Source organism: Simochromis diagramma, unplaced genomic scaffold (genome assembly GCF_900408965.1).
Source record: "Simochromis diagramma unplaced genomic scaffold, fSimDia1.1 OVJJ01000247.1, whole genome shotgun sequence".
Classification (NCBI taxonomy): domain Eukaryota; kingdom Metazoa; phylum Chordata; class Actinopteri; order Cichliformes; family Cichlidae; genus Simochromis; species Simochromis diagramma.
In genome coordinates this window covers 1384741-1396923 of record NW_024386949.1, presented here as the reverse complement: position 1 = coordinate 1396923, position 12183 = coordinate 1384741, and the positions used below count along the sequence as shown (strand labels likewise).

The window sequence follows — 12183 nt, the reverse complement described above, 5'->3', positions numbered from 1 at the left end:
AAACATGCGGCCTAGAGATGTAGTCTGAATGTTTATGAGTGTGATGACTGAGATCTAAGACTCAGCCCAGATACAAAACATTTACTGTGCGTGTGTCCCATTGTGCCTCACTGTGGGTTTTTTGTTTCCTTCTGTCAACAACCCTAACGGTAAATTCCGTCTTCCTGCAACGAGTTTCTTTGCAGTTTCTGGAATTCACCTTCTTTTTTCTGCATGCTATTTGCTATGGTTTATGAAAGCTCAGTGCCACTTTCAAGCAAGACCAAGCCTGCCAAAGGCAGAAACCACAGGAGTGTGTAATATCAGGATATTAAACTGCAACATGCTGTTAAGTTTTCCAGTGTAATCTGATCCAGTTCAAACTTGCTCCACATCACAGGCTTAATGCCATTCTTTATATCTTTGTGGCATAATGCAGAACGACGGACTGATAGATCTGTTTGTGGTAAAAGGGACTCACCCTCCAGTTCGCAGCCCAGCAGCTCTAAACGGAGGCCCACGCCCTCGTTGGTGGCTCTCTCCGGATAGATCCTGATCAAGCGGGTAATAAGTGGACCTATGGATCTCAGCTCCGGGGTGTCATGGTTCTGATTCCCCAAAAATACCTGAAGAAATAAAGGTATTGCACAGATTTAGGCCTTTACATATAAACAAGGGATGTGATTATGAAATGAATGCGCTACAGCTGATAAATATCGACCACTGACAGCAGTAAACATGATCTGATCTGCAGCCCTACATAAGCTGATATAGATTTTTGGTGGATATATGTTTGTATCCCTGAATCAAATGACCATAAAGTTGGAAAGCATGCTTTCTGATCTAACTTGTGCAGCTTTATAGTTAAATCGTTCATAATTTTACCTGTAATTATCACCAGTGTATAGAGTCTAAGGATCTTTCTGATATGAGATGCATGAAATTGCATCAAAGAAGTAAACCTATGAAACTGGTATGAAAGCTCTGTCATTTACAGAGGAAGGTACCAGTATAACTAATACAACCAAGCTATTCTGAACACTCTGCAGCACTCACTGCTGTAAAGCCCCATCCTCGGGGCTTTGATAAGAATAACAGAAAAAAACAGCGTGTGCTGTCTCTGATCAGGCATTACTTTGTTTGACAAGGAGCTGAAACAAAATGAAAGGAGGAAATCAGATCCAGAGGCCATCCTTTCATATTTTCAGCATGGAAGCAGCACAGATGAAAATGGTTACAGTCACACCGGGAACCAAGTGGCGGGACACCAAACACCAAACGCACGCCTGCATGTCTGAAGCGCTGCGGTTTCCTCGTGCCTGATTTATTAAAGGCTGCAGAGTGGCAGTATAGCTGGAATTATAATATGAAAAGTTTGTGTATGGACATAAGTGTTACACTAAAGCTGTTCCATCTTTGCTAACACCTTAGCATGTTCTGGTATGTGCTGACTAAAAGTGGCCTTTCATAAGAAACTAAAGGCAAAACTGTTGCAGCTCTTATTGTCTACATGTGCAAATGCACAAATTGTTAGAGTTCCTGGGTCATCGGCCGAGTGTTTTGTGGTTTTGGTTCTTTGATTTTGTTTATTTCATTATATTATGGGTTATAGGTTTATTCTTAGTTTAGGTTTTCTATGTGGGTTTTGTTAGAGTTTTAGTGTTCTGGTTTTCTGTCTGTGATCCATAGTTGCTGTCTCCCCTGTCTGCTGTATCCTCGTGTCAAGTCTCTGTGTTATGTTTCCTGTTTTACTTTGAAGGTCCATGTCTTATGTTAATGTGTCTGGTTTTGCTTCCTTTGTCTCGTTAGGCCTGAGTTGCCCCAGCTGTGTTTCCCTCCTGTTTGCCATTCCCTGATTGCTCCCTCCGTGTATTTAAGCCCTGTGTTTCTCTGTGTCCATGTTGCGATCTACCCTTATCCACCCTCATCTTGCTGTGTGGTCTGTCTGTGTAAGCGTCTTTTGTATTCTCAGTTTTGTTACCCTTTTGAGTTCAGCATTAAAGCTGTTTTTTGAGTTCATGTCTGTCTCCGGAGTCTGCACTGTGGGTCCTTTTCCTGCCTGCACACAGCCGTTCCATAACACAAATGTTATGTTTGTCTGCAGGTACGCATAAAATCCAACAAATATCTGATGAGTATACGAACCTGCTAGTTTTTAAAAAAATTTCCTGTCAGAGAGGGTATCCTTATATGGTCATATCAGGCACAGAAGCCCCGCCCACATGCTGTTCAAACTTTCAGAGGGGCAGTCAATCAGCAGAAGAAGAAGAAAGAAGGAGGAGTTTAAAAAAAGGACAAAGTAAGGGGCTGCACAGGGGAAATTCAAGAAGAATAAGGATTATTTTAAATTGAGAATCATGGAAAGATTTTCTGGTAAAGAATTAAAAAATGGATCTGGAAATTAGCTTCTGGTCCTCTTTAAAGAATAATGCCACATTTTATTCAGCCTGTCCTCCAGTATTAGGGAAAATCTTAGGAAATTACAGTAGCCTTTTAGTTTCTTTAGACAACGCTGTGGCACTTTTACACTCATAAAATGCGTGATTTGAATTTGCATGCTGGGAGGTTACACTGTTACCACTGTAATTGTAATCTTAAAATCCATTACAAATGTGGTTCCTGAAAGCTAATCATCTCTTACTTGTGTGTTGTTGTTGTTCTTGTTGTGCATCTTCCAGGACTTCTGTTTGTGATTAGACAGAATAAGCCACCTGCACACGTTATACAACTCTATATACGCTCATCTTTATGCACGAACATGCACTGTACGTACAGAGTACGTGCTTGTGCCCAGGCACCTTTAAACACACGTACCACTGAGCCTTCCTGCCTCGTCTTTTGAAGCGTTTTTTTATAAAAAGCTACAGGAAACAGAGCGGAGAGGCTGACGGGAGCATCTAGATCTCCGTCTGCAGTAAATCAGCAGGAGTCTGATGGCCAGCTTCGCCCTCCGCCCTGCCATCTGGAAAACATAGAGGAGGATGTCGCACCAGCAGGGCCAGCCGAGGAGGGGAAGAAGGGTCTCGAGAGCAACGACATGCATTTCCTTTTTGCAGATTGGAATTACAGTTATGTTTACAGAGACAGAAAATTACACCAAAATCGTGACTTGTTATGTTTTCTGTCATCTAAAGGACAAAAAGAAAAAAGCCCAGCAACGTGAAATATACTTAACAACTTAAAGTTACTTGTATATTAACGTTTTTATCGGCTTCAGTTCAGGACTACACCCTGCACTCTGTTCTAAAGCGATAAAACTTCATTTAGTTGCAGCAGTTCTGTGGTGTCATTAAGCCAAGAAAGTGCTAGAAAGCCGATCGATGAGGGAATCAGTAAGGTATGACCACTAATATTTTTGTAACACAGACGTATCGACACGTTTGATCAATACGCGTCTTAGAGGCTCTGGTGCAGAGAGAAGCGAGGGACCTCGGCACAAAGCTTGGGCGAACGTGAAAAATAAATAAATGCGTGGGTGGTCGAGCAGCAACTCCCGCCGCACTTTTTTTGTGTCACCGAATCCTGCTGTGATGATTTCACACCCCCCAATAATGCCGCTTCAGTTTTTTTACCCACAGTTCTTCTTTCTTCTTCTAGCCTGCGTTTATTTAAAGTACACTAAAATGATTCGCTTCCATAAAAACACAGATTTCCTGATGGAAATTTTGTGGAGCTCTTCAGACAAAAGCATCCAACAAACACGGACCAGCAAACAGAGCTCACGTGAATAGCCGTCTATAATTTAGGTGATTAACATTTCATTCCAGGAGCGGCGCTGCGTCGTGCAGAGCGTCTGTCTCACGGCTTTCAGGAATTAAAGACGTCTGTAAGAAGATGTTTATTTCATGTCAACAACTTTTTTATCTGCTTTCCTTGTAATTCATCGCCTGCTTCTCAATGCTGCCGAATGAGACACGGGGAGGAATAAAGAAAGAAGAGGAATAGAAGCCAAAAGAAAAAGTAAAACCACTTTCACACGTGGTCCTTTCAGATAGCCTCGAGCACCACCTTCAGATGTGCTCATTTGAAGTCATATTAAGCACATTTAGTCACAGTCTTATGGTTCTGTGTTGTTTTTGAGTTTTGGATTCTCGTTTAATCGGATCGCTGTTTTGATTTAATTATTCCAGTCATGCTGAGCCTCAGTTCTTTTGATATTTTTGAATTTTTGTCCCTGTTTGGATTTAATTGTTGTTTTGGTGATGTGCAGTTTTAATTTTTAGCCTCTCGGGCAATTTCCTGACTGTGTTTCCTCATTTCTACGTTGGCCGTCATGTCTTTGGTCATTTTCTGTTTTACTCTGTCTTCGCGTGCGAACTAATTAATCTGCATCTCAAACAGATGAATAGATGTTGTTTTCAGCACTCACGTTACACAACCTGACCTTCTGGCTGCCAGGCACCGCAAACACAGACTAATAAAAAGTGACATTTTGCTGTTACATGTGTAAGTGAGCCAACCTTGACCCTGGTGGTGTTCTCCTCCTTCACCATGGTCCACTCCTCTCCGTCCAGGCTGTGGCCCACCTTAAACTTCTTCATGAAGACGTTCCTGTCACGGTGTTTCCCTCCTTGGATCACCACACCGGTCACTGTCTTGTCCTGGCCCAGATCCACCTGTGAAGGAGCAAAATACTGTCTACACCTATGATCTGTGATAGATTATAAAAATGACAAAGATGACTGTGGTTTCATTTAAAAAGAACTGGCTTGGATTGGTGCGGGACGAGTGGTTTCCACTCTGGGGACTGGGGTCCCTGCAGGTGGGAATCAGGATAATTTGAGAAATCTTAAGACTATTTAGATATTTGCTAGTCAAAATGTAGATATTTTTCTTGCCTGATGCTTCCCATCTGAGTGGGGAACAGGAAAAATAAACTGTATACTCTATTTTAAACTGTTTATAAAAGCACTCGTGGCCATATGAGTGAGCAGACACTGTCTTCATGTCAAAGCATCACCAGCCAGAAACTTTGGGAAGCACTGTTTCAGTTAACAGTGCAGCAGTTAAGGATCTGCTTGTGGCTGCTGGATGCATAACTGAACTTTCTAATACTGTAAACAAATAAAACACACATGAGGTCATGATCTGCCTGTTTCATCTCTAAACTCAGCTGTGTTTGTGAACCCACCTGCAGCCACTCATTCTTGAAAGGCTGCTTTGTCGACTGTCCGGTCCAGCCCGACCTTCCCGTCAATAAACGCGCGTTCTCGGCCACCCAGCCCCGGTCAGCGTAGGACGAGGCGCTGATCTGAGCATCTGAGATCTGGCCAGACACCATCCCCAACATCCCTGCACACGGGTAGTCTGTACAGCAGGAGAACAATGAGCAGACAGTGAACAGTGGGTAGGAAACTTTTGAAAGGCGTAAAGTACGATAAGAAATGCCACGGCCATCATTATCTTGTCACTGCTTAAGTCAGCGGTTTTAGTTGAGGCCCTCTGGGTGCTGGAGCAGTGTTTAAACGCTTTGGTAAAAATATCAAAGAGTCATGTTTAATCCCCAGGATGGGTTTGTTTGAATAAACGAGGAATTACTAAACTTTTAGTGTGTGTACGCTGCTGCTCTGTAGACGAAGCAGGGATTCAGTATCCTTTTTGCATAGCACCAAATCACAACAACAGTCGCCACAAGGGACAGTAAGGTGTTTGTGAGAAAACCTATCAGCAAGGACTTTGTGATCGTGGGAAGAAAAAACTCAATTTTAATAGGAAGAAATCTCCAGCAGAGGTGATGGAGAAACAAGACGAAATAGAGGCGGATGGAGAGATAAGACAAAAATGCAGCAGTGGTGTATAAACAGGTGGGGAGTGAAAAGACGTGAGTGGAAAATAAGTGCTCAGTGCATCACTTGAAAGTCCTCCAGGAGCCTGAGCCTTTAGCAGTGGATATTCAGGGTCACCTGATCGAGCTCGAACTAAAAACTTTATCAAAAAGGAAAGCTGTGAGTTGAATCTTAAAGAGGGTGTCTGCCTCCCGAGTCGAGCCTCTCTGATTCTGAGGGGCTTGACTATCAGCAACTATTCTCCTTCTTGTACGCAAGCACAGATTTGACTTCGCGGGTATGTTTTTCCGAGCGTCTTCTGTGGATTGAGGCACCAGCGGGATTTCAGTCTCACGCTGACTCCATGATATTGAGATCAGGGTGATGTGAGCTGCCACAACATCTTTTTCAGGACTCCTTGTTCTTGTCGTTAATTCTTTTTGACTGCGACTGTAAGTTTATGGTCACTGACATTAAACAGAATGAAAACGGGCAGATTAGAAAGCTCCCTGATAGCAACATGATTGTGATGGATAAGAACCCAAACATCCAAAGTCTGTGTCTCAGCTGTGTTTTGAACTAAAATAAGTGCTTCTTTTTATATTTCTCCTGCCATTACTGATGTTGAATATAGTAGAATGAAACGGATGAACCAGAAATGGTTTGTAAAAATGCTGCAACTTCAGTGGTGTTGAACTGGTTTGGCTTTCGTCCCTCAGATACACAACAAAGCACTATTTTTGGTAGAGCATGCTAGCGGGCCGTCGTTATTACCGTGTTGTTTGGAAAATACGGCACACTTAAAATCAATCCTTTGATTTTTCTGAAAATCGACAGTGCCCCTTATAATCCCGTGTGCCTTATGTATGAATTCTGGTTGTGTTTACTGACCTGGAAATGATTTTATGTCGTACACGGCGCTCGAAAATCTGTCAAATGTTTTAGTACGACTTTGCTAAGCTACGAACCTGCACCGCTTGATGGATTGTCAGAGCATTACGGCTGCCGTAGGTAGGAGCCTCGCGGAGTGATACGTACTGTGTAGGGATGGGTACCGGTGTCCGGTGCCATGATGGCACCGGTTCTGACATAAACGGTAGTAACCAGACCGAAAAGCAGCGCACATTTCGGTGCTTTATTTCGGTGCTTTTTTTCCCCTGAGCTCTGATAAACTTCTAGCCAATCATTTTACGTTTCCGAGGATAGTAGGCGGGTCCAGGTACGTACGTTTTTTTAGAGCAGAGCTACAGATTAAAATGCCCAAGGCGAAGCGGTCAAAAGTCTGGCTGTACTTCACAGCAAAATGTGCAAACTCAGCAGCCTGCAACAAGTGCTTTAAGCTGATACTGTGATACTGTCAAAGGAGGTAACACCTCAAATCCAATGAAACACCTGGCGACGCATAGCGTTTTTTTAAAAAGCCGAGAAATGCGCCGTATTTGATAGCTTGCTGCGAGACCTCACACCGAGCACATCTACTGCGGGTGGGTTGCCTGTTATCGGACCCGGAGTTAGCAACATCCCCCAAAAACATGAAGAGGAGAGTCCTGGGCCCTAGCCCTGCCAGTGTAGTGATGTAGTGATGACGGATGATGATGGCAGCAGCAGCCGTTCTTCTCTGCGTGAGTAGCTTAATGTTGTTCGGGTGCAATTTACGTTGAGTAGGCTAACCACATTATTACATTAATGCATGTAAGGTGAACTAGCAAACATCATCATAGCTACATGCAGCTGTCTTCTTGTTTGATGGCAGATGCTCCCTTCACCCTGGCCAAAAAGGCTAAAATGACCAAAGAAAAAGAGGGAAACAGCTAAACATGAGAGGTTTTTGGACAAAGTTTGTGTTTTTTCCATTGTTTAAGCACTGCTTCCAGCCAAGAATGATACCATATATGCCCCATAGCTGCAGAAAAGGCTAACATTGTTATCTTTTTACAAAAAACCAGCTGAACATGAGAGGTTTTTGGACCAATTTTGTGTTCTCCATTCTTTAAGCACCGGTTTGAGCACCGTTTAAGCACCGGCACCGTTTCAAAAGTACCGATTTGGCACCGGTATCGGATAAAACCTAAACGATACCCATCCCTAGTACTGTGCTTCAACATAATATTGCTGTATTGTGTGTGCATAACCTCTTTTTAAGTTTTGTGGATATTCTACATGGTTATGCTGAGGATATGTCGGCCAGTTTCCACCGGAAATGCCTTTTGGTTAAACTGTCAGCAAGGAATTTGCATTTGCACTGTTACATTTTTATATAACTTTAATGCACATAAAAAACAGCTGCTTGTTTAAGTGAAAACACATTGATGTTTTGGGTTTTTTTGCATTAATAAAGTTGTGGAGTTGTAAAGTATTTTGTCTGGTGCCAATTATATCGTCAGTTATATCGTTATCGCAAATTTTCAAATATATATCGTGATAAATATTTTTGGTCATATCGCCCTGCTCTACTGCATAGTCTCAAGTACCAGCTAGATGATGAAAAATGATTCGGGATTTAACAGATCCTCAAGTATGAAGAGTTACCAGACACCAAAACACTGCAAAGTTAATACATTAGGACGAGGAGGGGGAAGTTGTCACAGTGGAAATGATTTTATTTTCTCTTGATGAGCATGAGAGGGGATAGGAGAAATTCTGCATTCAGGGTAAAAGGTAATTTAGTTGCATTACACACTTGACAGCACCTTGCCAGATGATACCGAGCCTCCACTGAACACTCCACCGAAATAAATGAAGAGGCTGCATTATTCATGCAGAGCTAAAGTTGGTCTAAACAAAGCTTTCTTTCAGCACATAGAAGGCTTGGAAAGTTTCACTCCTATTGCAGTGAAGTCAAGTTGATTTTTAAAAATGATTTATATAAACCAAAATGACAAATTTGCCTCATTAAGCAAAACCGGACGGATCTCTGATTCAAATGAAGAAGGAGAGAAAAGTTTACAACTACAAATCTGCCTCACATCATCAGAGGTCAAGAGGCGGCTCGCAGCAGAATCTTAGCAACATGTTGGAGGTTTAAAGTCTCGCCTCACGGGCATCATGATGCTGACAGACTCATCGACATGTGTGAAAAACCTGCGACCTTGAGGTTACAGTACAATCTGTTCAACAACCGGGCCAGGCTGCTTTTTCGAACGCTTCCATTTTCATTACAGTGTTTAAGTATTGGAAAATATTCTGGGATAATGACTGGATAAGCTTGCCTGGAATGTGAACTCTTAATAATACTTGCACAGCATGGTCTAGTCATTGCAAGGCTAAGTTAAATCCATTATCCACAACAAGCTAGAGCTAATATCCGGGCCCAAACAGTCATGATATTTGCATTTGACAAATGCTCCCACAGTTGTATCTGCCGTTTAACAACAACAACAGCTCTTGGGGATGTAAATTCTTGCACAGTGTGAAAATATAAAGCTATTCAGACTCCTTTATGGAAACCTCCTACAGGGCTGCCAGTGTGCGTTTTGATGTTGCTGAGCTTATAAGAACCAAATGTCCTCCCAGGGACAGCAAACGATAACGTGCATTCATGTTTTTATCACTTCTTTAAATTGCGAAAATGTAGATAAAAACTTTTGTGCTCTGAAGTAAATGATGGCTCTGCTTCAAGTGCATTACCTGCATACAGCACACATATACACTCTCCAAACTGCGTCACTATATCTCCCGAATCACCTGTCCGGCACTCTATATCCAGTTCTCCAATGAGTAAGAGCCTGATATCCAATTCATGAGGCCCTCCTACTGAGAGTTGTTTGTAGCACTTCAAGGACTGAGGTTTATGTAATGTTAGGGGATGAGTAATGAGGCACCATGATTTTCCTCTGCTCCACTGTAATGAATAACGGCATCCTTCTGTGGGAGTTTGCGCTCGCTTTGGAAGCAGTGATTATTTTAAATCAACAGAGAGCGGCGGGGGTTTCTCATCCACAAAGCGAAAAGATGTTAGTTTGATTCATGATGAACAAAAGTGAGGAAAAAGTAAAAGGAAGAAAAAAGAACTGACGAGCTGGTGAAATGTTAGTCATTTCTTTAAGAGATCAGTGGCTTTTTGTTTTTGGCAATTAACGCAGTTCCTCTAACGGTCACTCGAGTTAGACTATGAGTAAGACTCGCATCATAAAACGCTAACTTTACAGCAGAAAACACTCATGATTACAGCCTGCAATCACCACCTTCATCACAACTTTACCCTGGTGGATTTTCAAAAGCTTAAAAGTTACTAATTTTCTAGCACATTCTAGCTCTGAAACAAGGCTGCGGGGCTCTATCCATCTTTTAAAGAAAGGCTATGTTAAAAATTTCAGCTCAGGTTTGGAGAAGAGCACGAATGGTCTATAAAAACAGGAAAGAACTGAACATTTTTCTTAATTAAAATTTCATAAAACATTTAATAAATGATAAATCTTTCTTTTTGTGTTTGGGGAAAAATGCAGAATATTCGCAAGAGATTACTGAGCATGGAGAAAAATTATGGAGATGGTAAAGTGAGCTGGAAATTTCTGTATATACAGTCTGTTTGGCTTACTATATTAGAAAATAGGGAAAAAAGCAATCCAGTGAGTATTAGCAGATGCATACGCTGCATATGTATATGTTAGATAAGGGGGAAAAAATGATTACATTAAACTTCATTAATCCCCGAGGGGACAGGGAAAGTTAATTAAGAAGAAAATGTATGAATGGAATATGTAAAAACACGGACTTCAGCACTAACGGTATGCGGCGGAGTAGCTGTGGAACATAAATCTATACATCAGGAGTTGAAGCTGGGAGTGAGGTCCCACATCAGTATGTATGAGTTTGTGTACCTGATGTTCTGCAGCCGTAGATCTCGAAGCGCATACAGATGCCTTGCTCCCAGGACATAGGGCGGATACGAATGTAGCGAGCCAGAGTGGGTTTGGGAAGATGGCTGTGAACTTCATCTGTGGGGTTGTCGTTCCCCAGAAAGATCTAAAAATACAGGCACAGAAGAGCATCTGTTACTTTACTCATATTTACCCACTTCAGCCGGGCAGCTGCAGTGACTGATGGGTTTAAAACTGTGTGGACTGTTTCCAGACTGGCTTCCATACATGACTTTGGAACTCAGGTAACATTAAAGAAATGCACAAATGTTATGTATGCATGCATCACAGTTACTCCTAAATTAGGTGATTTTGCCGGGAGAAAGATTAAAGCGTGAGGGCGCAGGGGATGGTCTTTAAATAGAAGGAGAAAACCTGGGCAAAACAGCAGCGCTGGCAGGAATGTTTACTGCTATTCATCACAGTCGCTGCTAATCAGTACAGCTATGCACTGTAACACTGTAAGTGTTTGCTACTCCCACCAAAAGTGCAAATAAAGCTTCTGCTCTGGCTGCTAGCATCTCCACGATCGACAATAGAAATGAGCGTTCTTCCCAATAATACAGCTGCTACTACAGTAACACCACAGCTGCCTTATTGAAAATTATTTCTTCGTTGCACATGACTACAGCAAACTGTATTGATACTACTGGTACAACTGCCTGAGGTGCGGCCTTGTGGTTATGCAGACCTTTAAGAACTGAGCTTTCAGTGTGTTTTTGCATGACTTTGGATGATACTGTACTATCAGAGTAATTCGAATTTGGGAAAAACAACAAATAACACCTGAAACAATAAACCACGAATGTTCAGCGTGATGCAGATTTAGCGTAGAGTAGACGAGACTTTCTTTTGAAGCTTCGTGTTACACAGTGTTTGTCAGTATGTTGCCTAAATTCAGTCCCTAGAAGTTTATTTCTGCACCAACAACTTCCAGTGCCAGAATAAATGAATTCTAAACGTGTTAAAAGAAGTGGGATGCAAAGCAGACCTTCAGTGCACACTTTAGTTTAGGCATGCAGCCAGCTGCTGTAGCCTTGGAAAACATCGATTCAGCCATTTACCTCATTGATTAGAATGCAGGGTCCTTCATTACTTGTCAGCATTAGGTAGATGATCATTGTAAGAGAATAAGTGACTCATCATTACCTTCTGCTTTGAGCCGTCCTTCACGGCAACCCAGTCCTCTCCGTTGGAGCTCAGGTCCACTTTGTATGTGCGAACGTAGTAGTGCTTCTTGGTTTCTTTTGAGATGGCACCCTGCGTCCCGATGGCTTTGACGAATCGTAGGAACCCCAAGTCCACCTGTAGAGACAACAAAGTCCAACGACGGGAAACGACTGAATTCTACAACTGTAACCAAGTGGAAATTACAACATTCCAACATGCCGAAACCCCAGACTGTCTTTATGTATAATCTGTGGCTGATAATGAGAAATACGAGACCATTAAGAGTTGGGTTTGAAGAAGATTTGCCTAAAAATTTTAAACTGTTACTTATGTGATGGATAAACAGTAATAAAAAGCAATCAGTAAAGGTGAAAAAAACATGTGAATACAGTACATAAACAGTGGAAATG

At 42.1% G+C, this 12183-nt stretch overlaps 1 pseudogene; it reads right to left on the bottom strand.

Annotated features, from left to right (window-relative positions):
- The window catches only part of LOC120737651, a 92675-nt pseudogene that overhangs the window by 18878 nt on the left and 61614 nt on the right, over positions 1-12183 (bottom strand).